Source organism: Athene noctua, chromosome 8 (genome assembly GCF_965140245.1).
Source record: "Athene noctua chromosome 8, bAthNoc1.hap1.1, whole genome shotgun sequence".
NCBI lineage: Eukaryota > Metazoa > Chordata > Aves > Strigiformes > Strigidae > Athene > Athene noctua.
In genome coordinates, this window is record NC_134044.1 from 30,484,154 (window position 1) to 30,499,872 (window position 15,719).

Below are 15,719 nucleotides of genomic sequence, written 5' to 3' on the forward strand. Positions count from 1 at the left end.
CCTCGAGAGCGTGTGCGCATTGACGTGCCGCTCGGCCGCCGCTCGCGCGGGGGGTGGCGCTCGCCCGCGCTAACCGCCGCTGCCTGGCAAACGCCACACGGCGCTGTCGGTGGGCGACACAGAGGTGGCCCCGTGCCCCACGCTGCCGCCCGCCAGCAACGTCGGTGCGATGCTCCGATGCCCGTGGGGGGGTGCGGCCACGCTCGGTGCCCCCTCCTGGTAAGGAAATGCTGCCGCCGCCCCACGTCACGCTGCCGGCGGGCGCTCGGTGCGCGAAGGGCAGGACTGCAGCGCCGGCCCCACACAGGTGTGCGGCACCGCCAGAGCCGCCTTCCTGCTGCTGCAGCGTGAGGCTTGCTGGGCGTGATTCCTGGGGGTGGGCGAGGGCCGAGGCCGCCAGTGAGGCCGGTCCGCCCCTTTGGCAGGTGTGGGGGCCCCTCCTGCCCGCTGGCCACATGGCAGCGGTGGGGCAGGAAGCTTCACACCGCCTGCTGTGTCAGGCCTCCGCTCTGCTGGAGGTGATCCGGGCCGGGGGAGCCCCAGGGAGTTACCCGAGAGCTGGGACAAAGGCAGAGGGGAATAAGATGGGTGTCCCCCGGGGGTTGGTGCTGGGTGCCTCCCCAGCTTGCCAGAGCTCCCCTTGAGCTGGCACTGGCCTCGCCCGCACCGTGTCCTGGCCCCAGGTCTCGCACCTCACCCTGAATCCCGTCCCGTAGCCCCAGGTCACCCCCGAGCCCCGCGGGGATGGCGGCAAGCCGGCCCTTGGCGCCTCCGCTGGAGCCCCTGTGGAAGGGGGGCTCCGGCCAGGGGCGATCTACGGTAATAACGGCAGTCACTTCACCTTCTCCCAGAGGCCTCACCGGGGCCGCGCTTGCCTGTTCCTTCCCTGGGGATGCTGTCGACTGGACCCACTTCAGAACTGTGTGGGGTTCTCTGCCTGCCCTTGTGCTCCTCTCAGCAGAGAGGTGAGAAGGGACAGGCCCCTGGGACGTTTTCTGGCTGTGGACAGGAGCTGTCACAGCTGAAGCTGGAGAGGCCTGAGAAAGGGAAAGAAGAAAATCAAGGGCATGTGGGCAGCAGCTGCCTTCCACTGCAGGAAGAGAGAGCCTGCCTCTCTGGGCGAGGCAGGAGCCCTCTGTACAGTCCGCAGCGGGCCGGACCGCCAGCGTGCGATCAGGGTCCGTGCGCGTCACCCAGAGCGCGGTACGGCCGCGCAGCGTGCGAGCGAGGCCACACGTGCAGGAAGCTGCGTTTTGTAAGAGCCGAGAGACACCCGCGTGTTCTTTGAGGTGGAGGGCAGCTGAGCGACTGCACCTCCAGAAAAGGAAGGGAGGAGAGAAGGAGAAAGAAGGCTCTGAATCGGCAAATTTTTCCTGGCAGCGCTGAGAGCGACAGCTGCGGTGAGTCGCGGACCCTCGGGCCCTGTTGCCCCTCTTGGACGTTTTGGGCTGTCCCCTGGCCCCCTCTCTATCCCATGCTGCTATGATTTTTGTTGTTTTTTTCTTCCCTGTACTTCTGCTCTCGTTCGTTCCTGCTCCCACTCCCTCTTGTGTCTTCTTCTAGCTCTCCCTTTTTCTTTCTTCCAGATGCTTGGTCCTGCTCTCTCTCCTTCCTTTGTTTCATCCTCCCTTTCTCTCCTGTAACCTAGCGCTGTTATTTTCCTTGTTCAGTTCTTGTTTCAGATCGGCTTTGGGGTCTCTTTTTGCCCACAGCTTTCTCTGGCCAGTTCCCAGGCATTGTTATCCTCGGCGAGCCTGTCTGCCGCTCCATGTGCCTGCCTGCCCATTTCCCTCCCTCCTGGTAATCCCGCCTCTACGCTGTGCCCGAGCTCAGGCCGCCCCTGCTCCTGTATCTCGGCTTTCGGCACGCCCCCGGCGCTTTCGGCACGCCCCCGGCGCTTTCGGCACGCCCCCGGCGCTTTCGGCACGCCCCCGGCGCTTTCGGCACGCCCCCGGCGCTTTCGGCACGCCCCCGGCGCTTTCGGCACGCCCCCGGCGCTTTCGGCACGCCCCCGGCGCTTTCGGCACGCCCCCGGCGCTTTCGGCACGCCCCCGGCGCTTTCGGCACGCCCCCGGCGCTTTCGGCACGCCCCCGGCGCTTTCGGCACGCCCCCGGCGCTTTCGGCACGCCCCCGGCGCTTTCGGCACGCCCCCGGCGCTTTCGGCACGCCCCCGGCGCTTTCGGCACGCCCCCGGCGCTTTCGGCACGCCCCCGACGCTTTCGGCACGCCCCCGACGCTTTCGGCACGCCCCCGACGCTTTCGGCACGCCCCCGACGCTTTCGGCACGCCCCCGACGCTTTCGGCACGCCCCCGACGCTTTCGGCACGCCCCCGACGCTTTCGGCACGCCCCCGACGCTTTCGGCACGCCCCCGACGCTTTCGGCACGCCCCCGACGCTTTCGGCACGCCCCCGACGCTTTCGGCACGCCCCCGACGCTTTCGGCACGCCCCCGACGCTTTCGGCACGCCCCCGACGCTTTCGGCACGCCCCCGACGCTTTCGGCACGCCCCCGACGCTTTCGGCACGCCCCCGACGCTTTCGGCACGCCCCCGACGCTTTCGGCACGCCCCCGACGCTTTCGGCACGCCCCCGACGCTTTCGGCACGCCCCCGACGCTTTCGGCACGCCCCCGACGCTTTCGGCACGCCCCCGACGCTTTCGGCACGCCCCCGACGCTTTCGGCACGCCCCCGACGCTTTCGGCACGCCCCCGACGCTTTCGGCACGCCCCCGACGCTTTCGGCACGCCCCCGACGCTTTCGGCACGCCCCCGACGCTTTCGGCACGCCCCCGACGCTTTCGGCACGCCCCCGACGCTTTCGGCACGCCCCCGACGCTTTCGGCACGCCCCCGACGCTTTCGGCACGCCCCCGACGCTTTCGGCACGCCCCCGACGCTTTCGGCACGCCCCCGACGCTTTCGGCACGCCCCCGACGCTTTCGGCACGCCCCCGACGCTTTCGGCACGCCCCCGACGCTTTCGGCACGCCCCCGACGCTTTCGGCACGCCCCCGACGCTTTCGGCACGCCCCCGACGCTTTCGGCACGCCCCCGACGCTTTCGGCACGCCCCCGACGCTTTCGGCACGCCCCCGACGCTTTCGGCACGCCCCCGACGCTTTCGGCACGCCCCCGACGCTTTCGGCACGCCCCCGACGCTTTCGGCACGCCCCCGACGCTTTCGGCACGCCCCCGACGCTTTCGGCACGCCCCCGACGCTTTCGGCACGCCCCCGACGCTTTCGGCACGCCCCCGACGCTTTCGGCACGCCCCCGACGCTTTCGGCACGCCCCCGACGCTTTCGGCACGCCCCCGACGCTTTCGGCACGCCCCCGACGCTTTCGGCACGCCCCCGACGCTTTCGGCACGCCCCCGACGCTTTCGGCACGCCCCCGACGCTTTCGGCACGCCCCCGACGCTTTCGGCACGCCCCCGACGCTTTCGGCGGGCGGGAACGCCGCGCGCCGACGTGAGGGGCGGAGCTTTCGCCTGAGGCGAAGGGCGGGAACGGCGCGCGCAGCAGTGAGGCGCCGCGCGGCCGCCTGAGGCGAAGGGCGGGAACGGCGCGCGCAGCAGTGAGGCGCCGCGCGGCCGCCTGAGAGGAGCGGGAGCGGCGCCCCCGGAAAAGGCTGCTCGGCGATCGGCGCCGCCTCGGCGGGGACCTCATCGGGTCGGCTCGGCTCGGGGCGGGCGGGGGTGGACCCGAGTCGCCTGTGGGGGGGCGAGCGCCATTGTCTGAGGGGCTCAGGAGAGTCCTGGACCCGCCAGGCGCGGCAAGGTGCCTGGAGCAGACGAGTGCCCGGCGCAGTCGTCCCTGCAGGAAGTGCTGGAGCATCGACTCTGGTGAGAAAAGCCGATCTGTGAGGTTTTTTTCGGGGGGGGAAGGGGGGGTTGGAGGGCGGCCGGGGTTCGGGTGGTGCTGTGGGCACTTCTCGCCGGGGACAGGCGTCCTTCTCAGACCTGACGGCACACTCCTGCCCTTGCAGCAGCTGGTGGCGGAGAAGGGAGAGATGTCCACTGCGTGTGGAAGGACCTGCGAGGCAAGAGCGAGCGGGAGGAGCAGCGGAGGAAGTCTGGGCAGCAAGAGGAAAGAGAAGGGCGCTCTGAACAAAGCGCCGCTGTGAGGGGCGGAGCGGTCGCCTGAGGGGGACCTGCCCGGGGAAGGGGCGAGCAGGAGTCGAACCTGCCTGGGGAAGTACCGGATCGACTTGGGAACGGGGGGGGGGGACGGGACGGGAGCCGCCTTGGAGAGGGGGTCGGTGTCGTCGCCTCGGCGGGGGAGGGGGGGGAGCAGTGTCGTCGCCTCGGCGGGGGAGGGGGGGGAGCAGTGTCGTCGCCTCGGCGGGGGAGGGGGGGGAGCAGTGTCGTCGCCTCGGCGGGGGAGGGGGGGGAGCAGTGTCGTCGCCTCGGCGGGGGAGGGGGGGGGAGCAGTGTCGTCACCTCGGCGTGGGGGGGGGGGGGAGCAGTGTCGTCGCCTCGGCGGGGGAGGGGGGGGGAGCAGTGTCGTCGCCTCGGCGGGGGAGGGGGGGGAGCAGTGTCGTCGCCTCGGCGGGGGAGGGGGGGGAGCAGTGTCTCGCCTCGGCGGGGGGGGGGGAGCAGTGTCGTCGCCTCTGTGTCTGTGTGGGGGGGGGGAGCAGTGTCGTCGCCTGGTGGGGGGAAGTGGGGTGGTGTCATCACCCTGGGGGGGGGAGTGTCGTCAACGGCAGGGGGTGGGGGAACGGAGCTTCCTCAGGACCGGTGAGAGGGGACTGGAGCTGCCTGAGGAGGGACGGCCATCGCCTCAGGGGCGGTGGAGGGTCCAAGCCTCGCTGAACGCGGCCAGGAGCCCGGAGGAGAAAAGCGCCCGTCGTAGACATCCCTGCAGGAAGTGCTGGAGCATGGACTGGGTGAGGAAAGCCAATCTGTGAGTCTTTTTCGCGGGGTGGGTGGTGGGAGGGCGGCCGGGGTTCGGGTGGTGCTGTGGCCAGCTCTCGCCGGGGACCAGCATCGCTCTCGGACCTGACGGCATCCTCCTGCCCTTGCAGCAGGCGGCGGAGCGGCGTGGAGGTCTCCGTCCTGTACCGCTGCAGGCCAAGAGGGAGTGGGACGAGGCGCGGAGGAAGTCTGGGCAGCAAGAGGAGGAAGGAGAAGGGCGCTCTGGGCAAAGGGACCTCCCTGTCACCGGGGCTGTGGTCGCACCAGCGTGTCGCCAGGACCTTCGGTGCCCTGGCCGGCTTTGTGCCGGGTGACCCCCCTGTAAGCAGGGCTCGGGTCTTTGGGTTTTTGCTGGCCTTTTGCCACGTCACCCCGTGGTCAGGCTGCCGGGCAGGTGGCAACCCTCTAAGGGGGGTGAGCGGCGCCGTCTCTGCGGCCGGGGCGGGAAGCGGAGCCCCTAAAGCGCGCCGTGGTGGTGAGCCGCAGCCAGGCCGGCCGGCCTGTAACTTGGGCGCGGGGGGGGGCCTGGCAGCGGGGCCGGGGCCTCTGCTCTGTCCTCCGGGTGGGGGAGCTGGCGCCTGGCTGCGCCTTCCTTCTGAGCACCAGCTCCTCGAGAAGCAAGACAAGGCATCGTGAAGGAGCTGCGAGGCCAGAGCGAGGGAGAGGAGGAGCGGCGGGCTGAAGAGAGGGCTGGGGGGAGAGGCGGGAGCTCAGGGCAAAGGGGCCTCCCCACGGCACCGTTGCCGGCACCTTTGGTGTCCTGGCCGGTGCTGCGCCAGGTGACCTCCCTGTAAGCAGGGCTCGGGTCTCTGGCCTTTTGCCCCCTTGCCCCGACGGTTTGGCTGCCCGGAGAGAGGGGTGACCCTGTAAGGAGAGAGCGGCACCGTCCCCGCACCGAGGGGCAAATGGGGCTCTCTGGCCCCCAAGCCCGCCCTGTAGGCAGGGGAGGGCTGTTTCCCCGGCCCTGGCGGCTTTCCGCCTGCTGGCGGCCTGGCCAGCGTGACCCCCTGGAGTCGGGGCGCGTCGCGGCACTTGTCCCTTGGTCCCCCGCGAAGGCCCGTGGCACGTTGAGTCCCTCTGGGCTCCGTGCGTCCGGGGGGACAGGTCCGAGGCTCTGCTCTCTTGCTCGCGGGAGGGGACGGCTCCCCAGACATTGGCTGCACAGAGCTCGCTCTCTCTCCTGGGAAGTTTTCTTTCCCCCTGTCCGTGTCCGTGTGCCTGCCTGTGTCCGCGTCGGTGCGAGTGAGCGAGTGAAGGAGCTTCTTGTTTAGGCCCCTGTTGAAATCGCTGCAGCGTACTTAGCTTAAACTTCCCGGGAGGGAAAGAGGGGCTCTGTGCAGCAACAGGGGGTCGGTCCCCGCTGAGCCCGCGAGCGGAGGGCGAGTCCCGGCTGGCCCCTCCTTTCCAAGGACGGAGCCAAGCCGCGCGGTCGTAGCACGGCCGACGCGTGACCCGCCCGCTCTCTGGGCCTGGGTGGCTGCCTGTCCTGCTGGCGACCTGCCAGCGTGCCGGCCCCGTACTCGGGGCGAGTGCCACGAGCCGTGGAGCCCTCTGACCCGACGGCCCTGTAAGCAGGGTTGTGCCCGTCCCCCGCCCTCGGCAGGAGGAGCGGGTAGCGAGCGGGCGTCTGCGGCCCCCGGCCTTCGAGGGCAAAGGCTCGGCAGTTGTGTCCCCTTCACCGAGAACCGCGGTAGCCTCTAGAAACGCAGGGAACGGCCCTGAGCCAAGTACCTGCCCCAGAGTCCTCGAGACCCTCCCAAAAGCGCCCAGGATGCTCTTGTCCCACAGCAGCCGTGGTGACAGGGAGGGCCCTTTGCCCGCAGCCCCTTTCTCTTTCCCCGGTTTCAGCGTGCCGCTCCTCCTCTCGCTTGCCCTCGCCTCGTAGTTTCTTCCGCAGGCCACGGATGCCTCTTCCTTCTTCCTTCTCCGGGAGCTGGTGCCTGGAAGGACGGCGCGGTCGGGCGCCAGCTCCTCTGCCTGGACGACGGGGAAGCCGGCCGCCTGAGGGACCTTCCCTCAGCGTGCTCTGGCCCCCGGCCCTCCCTCCTCCCTCCTGCCCCCTGCCCCGGCCTGAGCCGCCTCAGACCCCATTTTCTCACCTGGTGGTGCCCGGCGGCCTGGGGGCTTAAAGCATAGAGGGAGAGGGGACAGGGGTACGGCAGGGCAGGGGGAGATTTAGGGGGACAGGCAGCACGGGTGGGCCTCAGCCGCCAGCCCCTTGCAACCAGCTGCTCCGCAGTGACGCGGCAGCTTCTCCCAAGCGATGAGGAACCCCCCTCGGGAAGTTCTGCTTCCCCAGCCCCCAGAACCTCTTGGGAAAGGGCCGCTGCTGCCGATTCACCTGCCTTCAGGGCAGACAGCGCCCAGCACTCTCGATAGTGCTTGGCTGGCGCCTTGTGTGGGGCGGCGGCCCTGTTAGTGGGGTGCGGGTCAGGGTGCCCCTGTAGCGGAGAGGAGGGGCCTCGTGGGCCTTTGGGACCGGGGCTGCCCTGTAAGTCGGGGCCTGGCCCGTGCCCTGCAGTCCCGGGCACTTTGCAGTCCCGGCAGCGGCTCGAGCCCCCTGTAAGCAGGGGCGCAGCCTCGGTGGCCGCCGCTCTGCATGCCCAGCTCCGTTTGCCCAGAGTGCCCGACTCCGAGCCCAGCTCCAGCGCCCGCCGCGACTCCACGTCCGGCAGCACTGGAGCACCGATTGGGTAAGAAAAGCCGATTTTTAATTTTTTTGGGGGGGGGCGGGGGTATAGGGCTGTGTGAGGGCGGCCGGTGTTCAGGTGGTGCTGTGGCCAGCTCTCACCCAGGACCGTCGTCGCTCTCAGACCTGATGGCATTCTCCCGCTCTTGCAGCAGTTGGTCGTGGAGAAGAAGGGAGAGACATCCACCGCGTGCAGAAGGACCTGCGAGGCAAGAGCGAGCGGGAGGAGTAGCGGCAGCGGTCCGACAAAGAGGCGAGAGAAAGCCCTCCTGGGCAGGGGATCTCCCTGTCACCTGGGCTGTGGTCGCCTCAAGCGTCCCTGCCCCTTTGGGGATGTTTTCTTTGCCTCGTGAGCAAGTACTCAATCAGATGCTTTCTCCAACTGCGTGTTCCCCATTTAGCTCCTTTTCTGCCCAACTCGGCTTTAACCGCTGCCTGCCACATGGCAGCGCGTGGGATTTTAACCTTTGGCAGCCGCTGGAATGTTTGCGGCGTGTGTTGGTCCTGGCTGCTTGCAAGGGGACTCTCGGGGTGAAGCGCTAAGGCTTGGACAATAGGGCCAAGCCAGAGTTGACTTGTAGACGAGTCCTGTGTATTTTGTAACTGTTAACCATTGTGCTCACAGGTATTTTACTAAGTGATAACCAACCACCTATTCCGATGTAAAAAGTGGAAGTATCGCAGCCTGAACAACAGGCCCTGAGCCGAAGCTGCTCACTCAGTATGTCATCGTTAGTGAAAGAGGTGTGGAAGACGTGGCTCTCTTGAATGTACATTTATCTTTCTTTGTGTGGGGATAAAATAACCGGGTCGTGGAGACCGTAGTCTGGCCCTGTGGCCTGACGTGAGCCCTTGCACCTAGTCTGCCTGGGTAAGCAGAGGAGCTCCCTTAGCTTCTCCCCTGAGCCCTGGCCAGGCTCCGGGGGAATCTAATGTGAGATTGAAACCAGATATTTCCGCTCCAAACCAAGGTGCCAGCTCTTCTGGCTTGCCGATTTTGGGGTATAGAAGGGTGGACCCGCTCACAGCGACTTTGGAGGCCTCAGCTACGGGTGGACGCACCGCGTAGGGTTTCCCACTTGCCGGGAAAGGCTCTGCAAACCCTCGCTGTAACCGGGGCTGCCTGCGGGTCTGGGTGATGGCAACGGGTGCAGGTGCTGAGGGATCTTTTTTAATCGCTGTTCCCTCTCTCTCAGGCAGTCAGGATTTGATGCGTTACCCTGTATTTTCCTGTCTGTGTGAGTGCACTATTCCGTCTTTCCTGACTGCGTGTTTTCCATATTCTTCTGTTATTTAGTTATTTCTAATAAAATACGCCTGCTCCTTTCACTCCGGTGTCTGAGTTGAATTGATATCCCTAATCAGCAAAACGGGGGGAGATGAGGTGGCGCTTTCCAGAGCCGAGGTCGGTGTCGGTTTGGCTTTGGGCTGAGCTGTAGCCGCCGCGGCGCTAGTTCCTGGCAAGGGGACGGACGGGGGAGCTGTCGGGGCCAGAGCTGCCGTAAATATAATCAGACAGCTTGCTCGGGTTCTCCAGCTCCTAGCGTACGCTCCAGAAGAGCGGCTGAACGCGGGCAGAAATGTTCCTGGATTTATCTGGGTTTTTTTAAAAAACTATTTCTGCTATCACCAGGGTTTGAAAAACTAAATTGGATAAATGTGAGTTTAGGAAAAATATCTAACACTACGTGTGCTTTTAATAGTTACTGTACTGGTCTCCCAGGGACCGAAGTTACGCTGTTTCGTCCTTAAAACAACTCTGCGCTCCCGTGTCGCGTTGTCACAGGCTTTCCTCCCCCTTCCACCCGTCCAAAGAGCCCTGAGGCTGCTCTGACCGACACTTCGGTCACCCCGCTGAGTTCTGGGTCACAAGGCGAGACTGCGCTGCCCTGCGCTGCGGCCGTGCCGGAGCTCCTCCCGCTCCGGGGGGTTATAAGATTTGGCAGCGTCGGTCCCGTCGGCCCGCGCACCGGAGCGGTCTCGCCCAGCGGCTGCTCCCGCTGGCCGGGGAAGGTTCCCCCGGCGGGGAGAGGCGACCTGCGGCGTGCGACTGCGCCGGGCGGCCCCCGGAGTGCGCGTGCGCGGCGGCGGCCCCGCGACCGGAGGACCGGCGGCCCATAGAGCGCGAGCTCGGAGGAGCGACGGGCACCTCCGGCGTTTATTAACGGTGCTGGTCGCTATAGTTACCGGGGGGGGGGGGGGGGGAGCGTGGGCCGGGCCGGAGGAGCCGCAGGGGCGGGCAGGGAGGCTGCAGGCAGCGACCCCTCCCTGTCCGGGGCCGGTGCTGGAGGAGGAGCCGGTGCGAGCCGAGGCAGGAGCGGGGCCGGGCGGCTGCGGGGAAAGGTGCGGCGGGACCGGGGGCGGAGGCCGCTCCGCGTCGGGGCCGGGCGGCGGCGGCGCTGCCCGGAGCCGCGCGGGGATGCGCTCGGCCGGGCTTCCGGGTGCGCGGGCGGCGCGGCGGGAGCCGTAGTCACGTGCAGGGGGCTTCCGGTCGGCCATGTTGGCTCCCCGGGGCACGCCGGGAGCTGCAGTTTCTGCGCTCTCGGTTCCCCGCAGCTGCGGCGCTGGCGGGCGCGCGCGGCACGGCACAGCCCTCGGTACCGGCGCGGCCCGAGACGCGGTTTTGTGGCGGTTTCCCGCGGGCTGCCCGCGGCTCCCCGAGACGCGGTGTGCCCCCCGGCCCGGGGGTGCGCATGCGCGGCCGCGGCGTCTCCCGGGAGTGCGCGTGCGCGGCGGAGGTGAGTGTTGGGGCTGCGGCCGGGCCGGTCCGCGGCAATAAGGGTCCCTGCCGCCTCCGTGCCCCCTCCCGAGGCCGCGCTGGGGCCGCGCGTGTCCGTTCCTGCCCCGGGGATGCCGCCGGCTGCGCCCAGCTCGGGCTGGCGTGGGGTGTCTCTGCCCGGCCTGGCGCTTCTCACGGCTCGGGGGCCAGAAGGGACGGGCGGAGCCGAGCCTTCCCGGCCGTGGGCAGCGGGGCGGGAGCCGCCGCGGCTGGAGCTGGAGGGGCCGGAGAAAGGGAAGGAAGGAGAACGTCAAGGGCATGTGGGCAGCAGCCGCCTCGCCCTGCAGGGGGAGAGCGCCTGCCTCTCCGGGTGAGCGAGGAGCCCTCTGCACAGTCCGCAGCGGGCCGGACCCAGGCGCGGAACGGCCGCGGAGCGAGCGAGCGAGCGAGGCTGCGTGTGTCGGAAGCCACGTCTTGTAAGAGCCGAGAGACACCCGCGTATTCTTTTAGGGGGAGGTCAGCCGGGCGAGTGGAGTTTCAGAAGAAGAGGAGGGGCAGGAGGAAGGAAGGAGAAAGAAGCATCTGACCTGTCCAGTTCTCCCGGCAGTGCCGGGAGCGAGAGCCGCGGTGAGTCCCGGGCCCTCGGGGCCCTGTCGCCCCCCTTGTATGTCCCAGTCCCTTCCCGCCCTTCTCTTTCCCATGCTGTGATTATTTTTTTTTCTTCTCTATATCTTTTCTTTCTTTTCTTCTGCCTTGCTCCCCCTTCCTCTCTCACTTTCTCTCTCTTGTCTTGCTGCTCCCTTTTCTTTTTCTGTCTGCACTTCTGACTGCTTGTTCTGTACCTTTTGCATCACTCCTCAGTCCATTTCTCTCTCGATCCTTCCGTTCTGCTCCTCACTTCTCGGTTTCTCTCTCTTTCCTCTGTCCTACTCCTGCACGTAGTGTGTGATTGAATGAGGTTCTGTGTCTAGCAGGCCTCATCTCGTAAGAGCTGTGAGACACCTACATCTTCTCATAAGTGGAGGACAGCCAGGCACCTGGAGCTGTAGAAGAGGAAGGGAGAAGGCAAACAGAAGGAGGAGTCTGACCTGTCAAATTCTCCTGGCAGCGCGGAGAACTGCAGTAAGTCCCGAGCTCTTGGGCCCCTCTCATCCCTCTTGTGTGGCCTGGTCCCTCCCTGTCTTTCTCCTAGACTCCTCTCTTTCTGGTGCTGCTCAACTTTTTTTGCTCACCTGTATCTTCCGTCTTGCTTGGAGCATCTCCCTGTCCCCATCTTGTAGGTCTTCCCTTTCTCTGCCCTGTACCCTGCCGCTCTTGTTGCCTTTCTCCATCCCTCTCTGTCCAGCTCCCTGTTCCTATTGATGCCCCTTTCTTCTTCCTGCACCCGCTGCTATTCCCTGCGATCTCCATCTCTCTCTTTCCTGCTCCCTGTCCCCCGTTTTTCATTCCTACCTCCGTCCCTCATAGACTGTCTGGCCTTTTTCCTCGGTGTCTTTCTCTCTGGCTGACTCCCTTCTGCTGTTTTTCATTTCCTCCCTATCCATCTTGTTGCCCATCGCTCTTTTGTCTTCTCTCTCTCCATGTGTCGCTGTCTGTCTTCCAGTCACTGGTCTTTAATTCCTCCCTCTTCCCTGTAGCTTGCTGCTATTTTTTTTTTTTCCCTGTTCTCCATCATGCTCTGTCGGGTGCCCTGTCCCTGTTTATCAATTCCTCCCTCTGCCCTGCGGTCTGTCTCTTTTCACCATTTAATTTTTGCCTCGCTCTCTCTCTGTCTGGCTCCTTGTGCCGAGTTTGCTAATTCCTTCCTCTGTGCCCCGTACCCCCTGTGATCTTTGCTGCTTTGTGGCCTGTTTCTGGCTGGCGCTCTGTTACTATTCAGTAATTCCTCTCTCGATGCCTTGTAGTCTGTTGCTTTTGTCTTTTCTCCATCTCTCTGTCTCTGTTTCCCCTGTTTTAGAATACACCCCCCCACCCCCACCCCCCTTCTTTCTGTATGCATCAGGATTAGTTTTTGGCTCCAGGTCTCTTTTTTTCTGTGTCTCTGTCCCTGTTTCCTAATTCTTCCTTCTCTGCCCTGTCACATGTAGCGATGTGATTTGTTTTGTGTTCCTTCCCATGGTTTGCTGTCCTGACTCCCCATCGCTGTTGCTTTTTCCTCCCTCTGTGCCCTGTTCTCTGGAGCTTTTTGGTCTTTCTTCCATCTTGCTTGGTCTAGCTCCCTGCTCCCCCCCTTTTTTTTTTTCCCCTCCATGTCTGTTGTGCCACCCATCCCAGCTTTTTTTTTTCTGCATCTCTATGCTGCTCCTCGTCCTTCTTTGTTGGTTTCTGTCCTGATCCTGCTCCTTCTTTCTGCTGCCTGTTTTCTTCTCTCCCTGCTGCTTTTTTTTCTGCATATCCACGCTGGGTTCCCTGTCCCCATCCTCTCACCGCCCCATTGCTCATCTCTTGTTTTCTCTCTACCCCTGTACTAGTCAGCTAGCTGCCACCTTTCTTCTGTCTTCTTGTGTCCTGCATCTTGCTCCTCATGTTTGGCAGTTTCCAGCTCTGCCCTGCAGCTTGTTGCTCCAGGAACCGACTGACTGTTCCCGGCTGGACTGAGGAGCGTGGCTCCGGGAACAAGCGCCAAGGTGTGCCAGGGGCAGGGGCAGCATTAGGGGCCCTGAGCCCCGGAGCAGACTCACTCCCTTCTGGGACTTGTTCTGTGTGTGACTGAATAAACACTTGCTGTCTGCCGGCTGCCTTTTGTGCTTCCTTTGCCCCAGGTGAGGGGCTGGGAGGGGTGATGATGCTCTGTGGGGGTGGGTGATGGCCTCCAGCTGTGGGCTGGGGCTGGAGGGGCCCCAGGTGTGGGCAGTGAGGCTGATGGCAGCGGCCCCTCCCTGTAAAGGGCTTGCTCCGGGTGGAGGGGCGGGTGCTGCTGTTAAGAGCAAGGCAGCCGTCGGAGGGGTCGGTGTCAACCAAGGGAGGAGCAGAGCAGTCGCTGAGCATTGCTGGGCCCTGGCTGCACCGAGGGAGAAGGTGAGTGGAGCCGTGCCATCAGCTGGCAGCTCCTGGGGAGGATGGCGGTGCCTGCAGGGTGGCAGTGTTGGAGGTGGTGGCAGGGGCTGCCCCGAGCCGGTGGTGAGGCTTCTGGGTGCATTGGTGGGGGTTCGGAGGGGTGAGCAACGGTGTTGCTGCAGGGTCAGAAAGCAGAGAAAACTGCCTCTCGCAACCCAGCGGGAGCTGTGGTCCTGGCGTGTGGGGTTTCTGGCCAGCCGCGTTGGTTCCCTGGGTCACGCTGGGATGCGGGGTCTTACAGCGCTTGGCGTGCAGGCGGCCGTGCCGCGTTGGCCAGCGCGTGCCAGGAGCTGTAGGTTCTGCAGACTCGGCTGCCAGGCAGCTGCACCGCTCGTGGGCGCCCGTAGCGCGGCGCAGTCCTCGCTACCGCCGCGGCCCCTGTGGCGCAGCACGAGGGATAGTTTTGTTGCCGCTTTCACGTGGATTCCCGGGGGCTTCCAGCTGCTCCCCACCAAGCGTCGTGCCCGTTCCTCGAGAGCGTGTGCGCATTGACGTGCCGCTCGGCCGCCGCTCGCGCGGGGGGTGGCGCTCGCCCGCGCTAACCGCCGCTGCCTGGCAAACGCCACACGGCGCTGTCGGTGGGCGACACAGAGGTGGCCCCGTGCCCCACGCTGCCGCCCGCCAGCAACGTCGGTGCGATGCTCCGATGCCCGTGGGGGGGTGCGGCCACGCTCGGTGCCCCCTCCTGGTAAGGAAATGCTGCCGCCGCCCCACGTCACGCTGCCGGCGGGCGCTCGGTGCGCGAAGGGCAGGACTGCAGCGCCGGCCCCACACAGGTGTGCGGCACCGCCAGAGCCGCCTTCCTGCTGCTGCAGCGTGAGGCTTGCTGGGCGTGATTCCTGGGGGTGGGCGAGGGCCGAGGCCGCCAGTGAGGCCGGTCCGCCCCTTTGGCAGGTGTGGGGGCCCCTCCTGCCCGCTGGCCACATGGCAGCGGTGGGGCAGGAAGCTTCACACCGCCTGCTGTGTCAGGCCTCCGCTCTGCTGGAGGTGATCCGGGCCGGGGGAGCCCCAGGGAGTTACCCGAGAGCTGGGACAAAGGCAGAGGGGAATAAGATGGGTGTCCCCCGGGGGTTGGTGCTGGGTGCCTCCCCAGCTTGCCAGAGCTCCCCTTGAGCTGGCACTGGCCTCGCCCGCACCGTGTCCTGGCCCCAGGTCTCGCACCTCACCCTGAATCCCGTCCCGTAGCCCCAGGTCACCCCCGAGCCCCGCGGGGATGGCGGCAAGCCGGCCCTTGGCGCCTCCGCTGGAGCCCCTGTGGAAGGGGGGCTCCGGCCAGGGGCGATCTACGGTAATAACGGCAGTCACTTCACCTTCTCCCAGAGGCCTCACCGGGGCCGCGCTTGCCTGTTCCTTCCCTGGGGATGCTGTCGACTGGACCCACTTCAGAACTGTGTGGGGTTCTCTGCCTGCCCTTGTGCTCCTCTCAGCAGAGAGGTGAGAAGGGACAGGCCCCTGGGACGTTTTCTGGCTGTGGACAGGAGCTGTCACAGCTGAAGCTGGAGAGGCCTGAGAAAGGGAAAGAAGAAAATCAAGGGCATGTGGGCAGCAGCTGCCTTCCACTGCAGGAAGAGAGAGCCTGCCTCTCTGGGCGAGGCAGGAGCCCTCTGTACAGTCCGCAGCGGGCCGGACCGCCAGCGTGCGATCAGGGTCCGTGCGCGTCACCCAGAGCGCGGTACGGCCGCGCAGCGTGCGAGCGAGGCCACACGTGCAGGAAGCTGCGTTTTGTAAGAGCCGAGAGACACCCGCGTGTTCTTTGAGGTGGAGGGCAGCTGAGCGACTGCACCTCCAGAAAAGGAAGGGAGGAGAGAAGGAGAAAGAAGGCTCTGAATCGGCAAATTTTTCCTGGCAGCGCTGAGAGCGACAGCTGCGGTGAGTCGCGGACCCTCGGGCCCTGTTGCCCCTCTTGGACGTTTTGGGCTGTCCCCTGGCCCCCTCTCTATCCCATGCTGCTATGATTTTTGTTGTTTTTTTCTTCCCTGTACTTCTGCTCTCGTTCGTTCCTGCTCCCACTCCCTCTTGTGTCTTCTTCTAGCTCTCCCTTTTTCTTTCTTCCAGATGCTTGGTCCTGCTCTCTCTCCTTCCTTTGTTTCATCCTCCCTTTCTCTCCTGTAACCTAGCGCTGTTATTTTCCTTGTTCAGTTCTTGTTTCAGATCGGCTTTGGGGTCTCTTTTTGCCCACAGCTTTCTCTGGCCAGTTCCCAGGCATTGTTATCCTCGGCGAGCCTGTCTGCCGCTCCATGTGCCTGCCTGCCCATTTCCCTCCCTCCTGGTAATCCCGCCTCTACGCTGTGCCCGAGCTCAGGCCGCCCCTGCTCCTGTATCTCGGCTTTCGGCACGCCCC

General features: G+C 65.5%; 1 long non-coding RNA gene across 1 annotated transcript; it reads left to right on the forward strand.

Moving 5' to 3' along the window:
* Positions 1 to 9,663: 9,663 nt before the first annotated feature.
* On the forward strand, positions 9,664 to 13,189 carry LOC141963307 (uncharacterized). The gene is made up of 4 exons (XR_012634079.1): positions 9,664 to 9,769; positions 10,832 to 10,948; positions 11,296 to 11,443; positions 12,857 to 13,189. It is a non-coding gene; the product is annotated as an uncharacterized LOC141963307 (long non-coding RNA).
* The last annotated feature ends 2,530 nt before the right edge of the window (positions 13,190 to 15,719 follow it).